General features: G+C 36.1%; 1 long non-coding RNA gene across 1 annotated transcript; it reads left to right on the top strand.

The window, feature by feature from the left end:
- The first annotated feature begins 357 nt into the window (after positions 1-357).
- LOC144988628 (uncharacterized) lies at positions 358-6,035 on the top strand. Its single transcript, XR_013652567.1, has 3 exons — positions 358-577; positions 3,663-3,789; positions 3,995-6,035. It is a non-coding gene; the product is annotated as an uncharacterized LOC144988628 (long non-coding RNA).
- Positions 6,036-10,271: the final 4,236 nt, after the last annotated feature.

Genomic DNA, 10,271 nt, shown 5'->3' with positions numbered 1-10,271 from the left:
GAAGACAACACACCACCACTTTGGGATTGGAATGTAATTTTATTAGATTTTAACCCTTTGGAATCAAACTAAAAACGGAGCTGTCTGATTGGTCCATGGGAGAACTCATGCCAATGGGGCAGAAACCCAACAGCCAGAATGTTCCCTAACGGACTAATGATCAATACAATAATTACTATAAAATGTTCTACACATACATACGGAACTAAACGAAGTAGAACATCTATTATTTCATGAAAACAATAACATGTAATCAACCTACTTCATCAAATACGAACGATAAAAGGCATGCTGGGAAACCATGAGTGAAGCAGCTGGTCAAGACATTGATGTCAGGGTGTATTCATCTCAGCCGTCCCTCTGCTCGACCCCTGCTGGACGACTGGAGAATCACACCCCACAGAGAATTTTGCTGAAGCCTGCCGAATTTGAGCAAATCAGTTCTTTTTAGAACTTCCTCATTTCCTCTACACTTCGATCTTCGACGCCCCTGACCAGCAAGGAAGACTACCGGACCCCCAGTGAGAAGAACTCGACCCGGTTAGACGCGCCGCACCAGGACGCCTTCAGTTTGACTGTAGGTTTGTCACCACCATTTTGAATTTCCCCGCGACTTGTAAACGAACCGTTACTTTAAATCGACCATCGAACCTTTTTTACATGGCCACAATGACTACTCACCTTCTGATAATCAATTTTATTGAATAAAAAACCGTAAAAGTTGTTTAAAATCGATAAGACGAACGTAAATAATTTGACCTTTTACTTCGTTGAACCGGGAGTGATCGCTTCCATTATGATGCGAACGTAAGTTTTAAAGACTTTTTAAAGCAAACCAACCGACGAATTTTCTTTTTAAACGGACACAAACGTACAAAATGACATGTAGAATCGATTCTGATCGACAAACAACAAGTTTCTATCCGTTTCAGAGATCGTTTTTTTGTAGTCTATCCAACCGCGGTCAAGTGAGCCGACATCTGTGGAAGTGCGGTCACGCCAGCCGTCACTGACTCTTTGCATGCGCGTTTACATCATAGTTTACGGTACACACGTCCAGCGAGCTGGAAAGACGGCATAAGCGCTGATATCACCCATATCAGTTACCCATTATAGAAATGACATGTACTGTACTCTGAAATAAATGAGTTATTGCATGCCCTGTATGGTTATTTAATGTAAAAATGTTTTCATTTGGATTGCATGTCTGTTCATTCCATAATAAACCACCAGAAATAACGTGTTTTGTCTGAAATATAATCAATCAGACACATTCTAAAAGTGAGATTTAACACTGACAAGAGTGTTTTGTGGGTTGTTGAGCATGACATGGAATGGTTCACATGTTCTATTATGACTATGTAAGAGGAAGCCTGAATTGGTCTAATATGTCAATATCTTTACTTTTCTACAGTCAATTTTCATCAAACTTGCTGTGATGATCATGAACATCATTACCAACAATAATCCAGTGAAAGTTTTGCGTCACCTTTGAAAAAAGTGGTATTTTGGATGGTTCACATGTTTTACTTTAACCACAAAGGCTGGATGCTTAGGAGAACTATAACTTTAATTTCTCTGATATTCTCCAGTCATTTTTCTTCAAAATTGCTGGGATGATCATGAACATCATTATTAACCATAATCCACTGAAAGTTTTGTGTCACCTTTGAAAGAAGTGGTATTTTGAATGGTTCAAATGTTCAACTATGACTATGTATGAGGGAGGATGAATTAGACTATAATGTCAATATCTCTAATACTCTCCAGTCAATTTTCATCAAACTTGCTGTGATGATCATGAACATCATTACCAACAATAATCCAGTGAAAGTTTTGCGTCACCTTTTGATAAAGTGCCCTTTTGAATGGTTCACAAGTTTTATTTTAACTATACAAGCAGGATGCTTAGGTGTACTATAATGTCAAAATCTCTAATTTTCTCCAGTCAATTTTCTTCAAACTTGCTGTGATGTTAGTAAACATTATTACCAACAATAATCCAGTGAAAGTTTAGCGTCACCTTACAAAAAAGTAGCATTTTGTAAGGTTTACATATTACACACTGTCTGTGAATGAGGAGACCCGAATTGTTCTATAACTTTAATATCTCTAATTTTCTCCAGTCATTTTTCTTCAAACTTGCTGTGATGTTAGTAAACATTATTAACAACAATAATCCAGTGAAAGTTTTGCGTCACCTTTTGATAAAGTGCCCTTTTGAATGGTTCACAAGTTTTATTTTAACTATACAAGCAGGATGCTTAGGTGTACTATAATGTCAAAATCTCTGATTTTCTCCAGTCATTTTTCTTCAAACTTGCTGTGATGTTAGTGAACATCATTACCAACCATAATCCAGTGGAAGTTTTGCGTCACCTTTTGATAAAAAGCCCTTTTGTATGGTTCACATATTACACTTTAACTACATTTGACGGAGCCTGTATTAGACTATAATGTCAATATCTTTCATTTTCTCCAGTCACTTTCCTTCAAACTTGCTGTAATGATCATGAACATTATTACCAATAATAATCCAGTGAAAGTTTAGCGTCACCTTAAATGTAGCAACTTTAGAAAGAGTTGACAGGACCAGATGTGATTTTACTTGGAGTTTCTTCATTTCTGCTTGATTCCATTCCATGTCATGCTCAACAACCCACAAAACACTCTTGTCAGTGTTAAATCTCACTTTTAGAATGTGTCTGATTATATTTCAGACAAAACACGTTATTTCTGGTGGTTTATTATGGAATGAACAGACATGCAATCCAAATGAAAACATTTTTACATTAAATAACCATACAGGGCATGCAATAACTCTCATTTATTTCAGAGTACAGTACATGTCATTTCTATAATGGGTAACTGATATGGGTGATATCAGCGCTTATGCCGTCTTTCCAGCTCGCTGGACGTGTGTACCGTAAACTATGATGTAAACGCGCATGCAAAGAGTCAGTGACGGCTGGCGTGACCGCACTTCCACAGATGTCGGCTCACTTGACCGCGGTTCTATCCACCATCTTTGTAGTTCTCGTTGAATTATTCGAACATTGTTTTTACGGTTTTTAAACCACATTAACAAGCGAAACTCCTTTCTAATTGATTAAATACATGTCAGTTCACATATAATACCTTTTAAATGCCTGCTGACCCGTGAGTATTTCCACTGAAGATCAGTTCCAACCTATTTTGTACTTTTTAGGTTTTAGGTTCAATTTTCAGTGTTTAATAATCTCATATAGGACACATGTTAAATTTATTTGTGTATAAATGTTTTCAAATAGTCAATTATTAGTGTATGGCAGCCACTATGAATATATTTGCAGGAACACACACAGATCTTAAAATGGCTGCTTGGCCTGCTGATTGATTTTAAAGTTCTTAGTAGTTTATAAATATTTTTATGGTCTTGGGCCTTCATATTTATCTGATATGATTTTAAAGTATGAGCCCCTGTGGACCCTGAGGTCCTCTGATACAGGCCTTTTGGTTATCCCACACACGGCAAGGCCTCATTCAGTTGTAATGGACCTCCTCTATGGATTAGCCTCCCAAAGAGCATTTAGCATTTTATGTCTATTAAAGTTTATGTACTTATTTTTTTTTAATAAATGTTAATTTTTGTTATTTCTTTTACATTTTATTTGTAACTCCAGAGTTTTCCTCTGAGGGATCTTCCACACCAGTGACTGAGCCTTTGTCTCGACAACAAAGAGAGAGGAGCTGTTTGCTGGTTTTTCCAGAGCACCTTTTTTTTGTAAGCCATTAAAGAGTTTGGTAAAGGTAAGTTAAATTTGCAGTGTTTAATAATCTATTATAGGACACATGTTACATTTATTTGTGTAGAACTATTTTCCAATAGTCTGAATATATTGTTTTATGTTTTTGATTATGGGTCTGTGTGGTATAAATGTATTGCTTTATGTATACATAATAGAAATGAGAATCTTATTTTAATAGTGGTTTCATTTTTATATCTTTTTTTTAGATGCCACGAAAGAAGGGATTTAATATGCGTCGCACCAAAGTGTGCAAGGTTCAGGAAGAAGGTAAAACTTCTGGTTGTGTGTGTCAGGAGCAAATACAGAAGCCTTTGATTTCTGGAATGAAAGTAAGATTAACAAATTCAAGTGATAGTACAACATCACTTACATGTTGTGTTGTGGCTGCAATCAACCATGTTGTTGCTCCAGTGTGTACATGGAGGGACGCTGATGTTGATAATATTAGAAATGAAGGTGTGCAGTTGGTTTGTTCATTTAATGGAAGTGATGGATGTATAAACAATTCCAAAAAGTTATTCAAGGTTTCTGAAAAGCTCAGTGTGTTTGGAAGAATTTGGGATGTTGCTATCAATGAGCCTGTGTATTCTAGTGATTCAAAGAGTGAAGATTTTTCACTGTTGTATGAAATGATGCAGGAGCGACTGATGGAGGAAGATCTGTGTTTGTTGGATTTGCAGGGTTTCGTTTGTGCTGTCATTCATCACAAAGAGTATTTTGTTGTGGTTGATTGTGGTGCACGAGATTCATCTGGAATGTTTTCTAATATTGGAACATCTGTGGCTGTTTTCAACAGTTGCTTTAATGACTTGATGTTGCACATTTGGAACTTGAAAAAGTCTTTGAATGCAGAATGGTTTGGCATTAGTTCAATGTTTGTGAAAGAAGCTTCTTGGGATGGGTGTAATAATACATTTGGTTTGGGAGCAGAGGATGCACGTGTGAATCAGTCAGTTTTGGGCAAAAGACAGACTGGTTTTATAAAAGAACATGTTCAGGAGTTAAATGACAAAATTGTGGTTGGCGAACAATGTAAAGTGTTAATGGAATGCAAAAATTCATTGAAAATTGGAAAAAAGGGCAATAATTTAAAAAAAAAATCATCTTCAGTGATTTTAAATGAAAACAATTGTAACAGATTTGACACAGAACGTTGTGTAAGGGGATCTTTTCATCAAGGAGATCGGCAGCTTCAAAACAGAGGTGTGCAGTGCATGGCAATAGCCCTGGTGAGTTTGGCTAAACACACGGATCGTAGTGTTTTTGAGTGGGAGGCAACAGACTTGGACCATGTTGTGTTTCTTGGTGATCAGCTGTACTCCTCGGTGTGTGAAAACAAAATCATCCCTGGAAATTTGAAGTTTTTGTCAGTACCTGATTTGCCCATGGATTCTGAAATTGATGGTAAATTATTTAAGTTTGAATATGGTGAATATGTTTCTGGGATTGTTAATGTGAGTAATGGTAAATTTGTTGACAGTGGTGAAGTGATAACTCTTAAAAAGGGACTGGAGCACATGCTTGTCAAGTATAAAACATGTTTTTTGACCATAGGCAGTAGTACTTGTGCTGTTATTTCAGAAAACGGCCATTATGCTGTGGTGGATTCACATGCACGCAGTGGTACTGGAATGGCAGATGTAAATGGAAGAAGTATTATCATGTACCTTCCTAGTCTTAATGATTTATACAATTATATTTGTTGCTTGAGTATTTCACTTGCAGGGAAAGAAATGGCTTTTGAAATTGCATCCGTTGCTGCGACTGACAATGATCATAGTGAGAAAAATAAACAAAGTGTGCTTGAGAAGGATTGTAAAACTGGATTAAATACTGAGTCACAGTTTGGTTTTGGGTGCAGTTTAGATGTTCAAACTAGTTCCTTACCGTTGCCTGAAAGTAACAGAAAGCGTAAGCTTTTAACTGGGCAATGTGAATCAAAGAAGACAAAATGGTATGATGCTAATGAAGCTAGTTTGGATGTTGAGTTTATTGGTGAAGTTTCATCAAAGAAACTTGAGTTTTATCCTGTTGATTTTGATGTTACACAAGCATTGTGTAAACAACTGAATGTGTATTGTGAAAACACTGCATGTGCTAACCCTCTAGAGGTTGGCATGTTGGGAATTCCATGTCAAACTGATCATATAGTAGCTGATGGCAATTGCTTTTTTAGGGCTGTGTCCAAAGTTATTAGTGGTACTGAGAAAAATCACATAAAGTTAAGACGTTCAGTTGTTACACATTTACAAAAAAATGTTGGAAATTATAGTTCTCTTTTGAGATCTGAAAATATGTCTGTGGATGAATATCTCAATGTTTCTAAAATGAGATTTTCTGGTAGTTGGGCTACAGAGGTTGAAATTCAAGCTACAGCTGACTACTTGGGTGTGAGTGTGTATACGTATCACAATGAACGTTGGTTGAAATATGCCTGTCAACGTAAAGCTATCTCTAAACAAGGCATATATCTGCAAAATATAAATGAGTGTCATTATGAAGTTGTAACTTGCGTTCAAATTTTTCAGCAGCAGCGTTGTTTTGGGTTTTGTAAATCTATGGAAAATAATATTTTGGGTCATATGAGGCAATGTAAAAGGAACTCAGAAATGCTTTCAGAAGGAGATTGCAAGAGTGTTAAACATAGCAGGTCTGAAGTTGGTGATTGTAACGATGTTGTCTGTAGTGCATTGGTTAACAATGATCACCAAAACAGTGAAATTGTGCAAAGTAATAATTTAGTTGAAAGTTTTTTCAGTTTTCATCCATTGTCATTCAAGTCTGCAGTTTTGTTGTCAAAACATCTGGATTTGGATTTTGTGAAGCAGAATGAAGACATTCCAACTAATAATGTTACGCTTGGTTCTATTTGTAAGACAGAGGTCCTATTAAATGATGGCAATAGTTTTTTCCGAGCTATTTCTCGAGTCATTAGTGGTTCTGAAAAGTGTCATAGAAGAGTTCGACTGGCTGTTGTTAAGTTTATGCTAAAAAATAGTGACATTCATATGAAGTTGCTTTGTCAAGGATATGCCACAGTGTCTGAGTACATTCTGAAGTCACGTATGAAATATGTTGGCAGTTTTGTATCTGAGATTGATATTCAAGCTACTTCAAATTTTTTGGGAGTAGAAATTTTTGTACACAATGGTAGCATATGGAGAAAGTATAATCCTGTGAACAAAATACTTGGAAATCAAGCAATTTATTTGCGGGAATGTGATAAATATTTTGAGGTTGTTGTTTGTGTTCATTGTAGTGGTAAAGCTGGATGTGCCAATTGGTGTAAAAGCAATAGTATTTGTTCTGAGAAACCACTGCTTAGACGCCGTTCTTTTCAACCATATGTTACTTGTGATTCAGTTGCTGAATCTTCTTTTTCAAAGTATCTAAAAAAAAGGAAATCGTTTTACCAGAAAGTGCAGTATCAAATAATTGAACTGCATAAACAGAAGAAAAAAGATATAAGTAAAAGGAAATATGCATCTGATTCTTTGCATAGATCCAGAGCATTGGAATTGAGTAAAATAAATTATAAGGAAAATGCTATCTATAGAATGTGTGTTAAACAACGTAGTTCTGCAAAATATAGAACTGATGTATTACACAGAGATCGTGTTAAAAATTTGAGTAAAAACAAGTATAAATGTGATTTGTTACACAAACATAATGTTAAGGAAAGGAGTAAAAGAAAATATCAGAGTAATGATACTCATAGAGAAAATGTTAAAGCATTGAGTTCTAGAAAATATCAGAGTAATGATACTCATAGAGAAAATGTTAAAGCATTGAGTTCTAGAAAATATCAGAGTAATGATACTCATAGAGAAAATGTTAAAGCACTGAGTTCTAGAAAATATCATCAAGATCCTCACTTTAGGAAAAGTGTGGTGGATGGGATCAAATATAAGCGACAATTGAATAAAAAACAGTTGGAAGAGTTTGATGTTGTTATGAAACAATTTTTGGATAAAGTTAAAGATGGACCTGGGTTTGTTTGTTGTGTATGTCATAGGTTGTTATTTGAACATCAAGTCTTACATTGTAAAAAAGAGTCGTACAGTAATGCAGGACTTGGACTTATCGCTGATCAATGTATCACGTCTGATTATTTGCATATCTGTAAAGGAAACTGCTCAAAAAATTGTGAATGGATGAAAACATCAAGAAGTAAATTGTGGATTTGTTACACGTGCCATGCTAAAATCAAAAAAGGTAAAGTACCAGCTGAGAGTGTTAAAAATAACTTAGAACTTGAACCTATAACAGCAGAATTGGCATGTTTAAATCAATTAGAACAACATTTAATAGCATTACATATTCCATTTATGAAACTGTTGGCATTGCCCAAAGGTGGGCAGAATGGCGTGCATGGACCTATTACTTGTGTTCCTGCAAATACTGAACAAACAACTTATTTGTTACCACGCATGTCTATTGAGGGTTCTCTTGTGCCTGTGAAATTAAAACGGAAGCTTACTTATAAAGGACATTATGAATATCAGTATGTTGATTCGGAACGTGTTAAGCAGGCTTTACAGTTTTTACAAAGCCATAATTCTTATTATAACAACGTGAAATTTAATAATGATTGGATTAATGGTTTTTGTAAAGAAACATCTGATGTGGTAGAAAAAGATGTTGAATGCACTGCAAATGTTGACGATTCAAATGTTTTAGGAGATGAACTTCTGCATGATAGACAGCAGCATTGCATGTTCCAGGACACTTGTCTAATGCCAGTAGACATTGGTCAAGAGGCTTTGGATCAATATTTTGATCACATTTTGAATGTAGCTCCCGCTGAAGGCAATAGTCCGGTGAAGTTGTTGTCCGATATTACAAATGAGGCTAAATGTTTTCCTGTGTTGTTTCCTAAGGGTGGACCAACATTTCATGATGGAAGACAACATCCTTTAACTCTATCACGATATTTTAACAACAGGATTCTTAATGCTGATTGTCGTTTTGCACAAAATGTGGAATATATTTTTTTTGCCCAATATATGACAGAATTAGAAAAGGTCGTTTCAAATGTTTCGATTGCAGTAAGAAAAGGTAAGTATAATTTTAAAAATAAACGAGTAGTTACTGGAGAGTTGTTGAATAGTGATGATTCTATTAAAAGGATGTTGGAATTTGATGATGGGTAGAGATTTTTAAAACCAATCAGAGGTACGCCAGCATTTTGGCAGGCGGCCCAGAAAGACCTCATGGCTTGTGTGAGGCAGCTTGGAATCCCCACATGGTTCTGTTCATTTTCTTCAGCTGATATGCGGTGGAAGAATTTACTTTCCTGCATTCTGAAGCACGAAGGTAGAACTGAAACTGTGGAGCAGTTGGAATGGGCAGACAGATGTGAGCTTTTGCGTCGTAATCCTGTCACTGCTGCTCGGATGTTTGATTTTCGTTGGCATTGTTTTCTGAAAGAGGTCCTTATGTCGCCTGCATGTCCTATAGGAAAAATTAAGGATTTTTTTTATAGGGTGGAGTTTCAGCAACGAGGCTCACCACATCTTCATTGCCTGTTTTGGATAGAGGATGCACCTGTAATTGACAGAAATACAGATGCTGAAGTGATTGCATTTATTGATCGTTATGTGACTTGTGAGTTACCATCAAATATTGACTTACTGGAAATTGTTACATCTGTGCAAAAACACTCTGAAACACATGCGAAAACATGTAAAAAAAAAGGAACTGTGTGTCGTTTTAATTTTCCTAGACCACCTTCTGCACGTACGTTCATATCACGTAGCACAAGTGCTGAAGAGACACAGTCTTGTCAATGTGTGTTATCAGAGAAAGAGTCTTGCAACTGTAAAGAAAATGCACAGACACAGCAATTGAAGAAAAAAGAGGCTTCTGCATTGATTGCACACATTAAAGCTGCTCTCTCAGCTGATGGGCCAACTTATGACAATGTTGAAGATTTGTTTGGATCTGTTGGGTTAAACCAAAGCACATTTGAAACTGCATATAACTGTTGTGCTCGGAAAACCCATGTTGTGCTGAAACGTCAGATCAATGAAGTTTGGATTAATCAATATAGCAAGCCACTGTTAAAATGCTGGAATGCTAATATGGATATACAGTTTGTTGTCGACGCATATGCATGTGTTGTGTACATCATTTCTTACATCTCTAAATCAGAGAAGGAAATGGGTTTATTACTGCAGTGTGCACAAAAGGAAGCAAGCAGGGATGGAAATGTTTCTGCCAAAGAAAGTCTAAAAACATTAGGCAGTACATATTTGCACAACAGAGATGTATCTGCTCAAGAAAGTGTTTATAGACTGACAAATGCACATTTGAAAGAGTGCTCTCGGAAAGTTGTGTTTCTTCCTGTTGGTGAAAATACTGTTAAAATGAGTTTGCCGTTAAAAGTACTTAAAGAAAAAGCATTGAAGCATTCTGTTAGTACAGATGATATGTGGATGACAAGCATTGTGGATAGATATAAGAACAGACCTAAGAGTGATG

The sequence above is a fragment of the Oryzias latipes genome, chromosome 21 (assembly GCF_053564925.1).
Source record: "Oryzias latipes strain Hd-rR chromosome 21, Olatipes_Hd-rR_3.1".
NCBI lineage: Eukaryota > Metazoa > Chordata > Actinopteri > Beloniformes > Adrianichthyidae > Oryzias > Oryzias latipes.
Note: the sequence above shows the minus strand (reverse complement) of the source record. Positions and strands in the feature narration are given on the sequence as shown.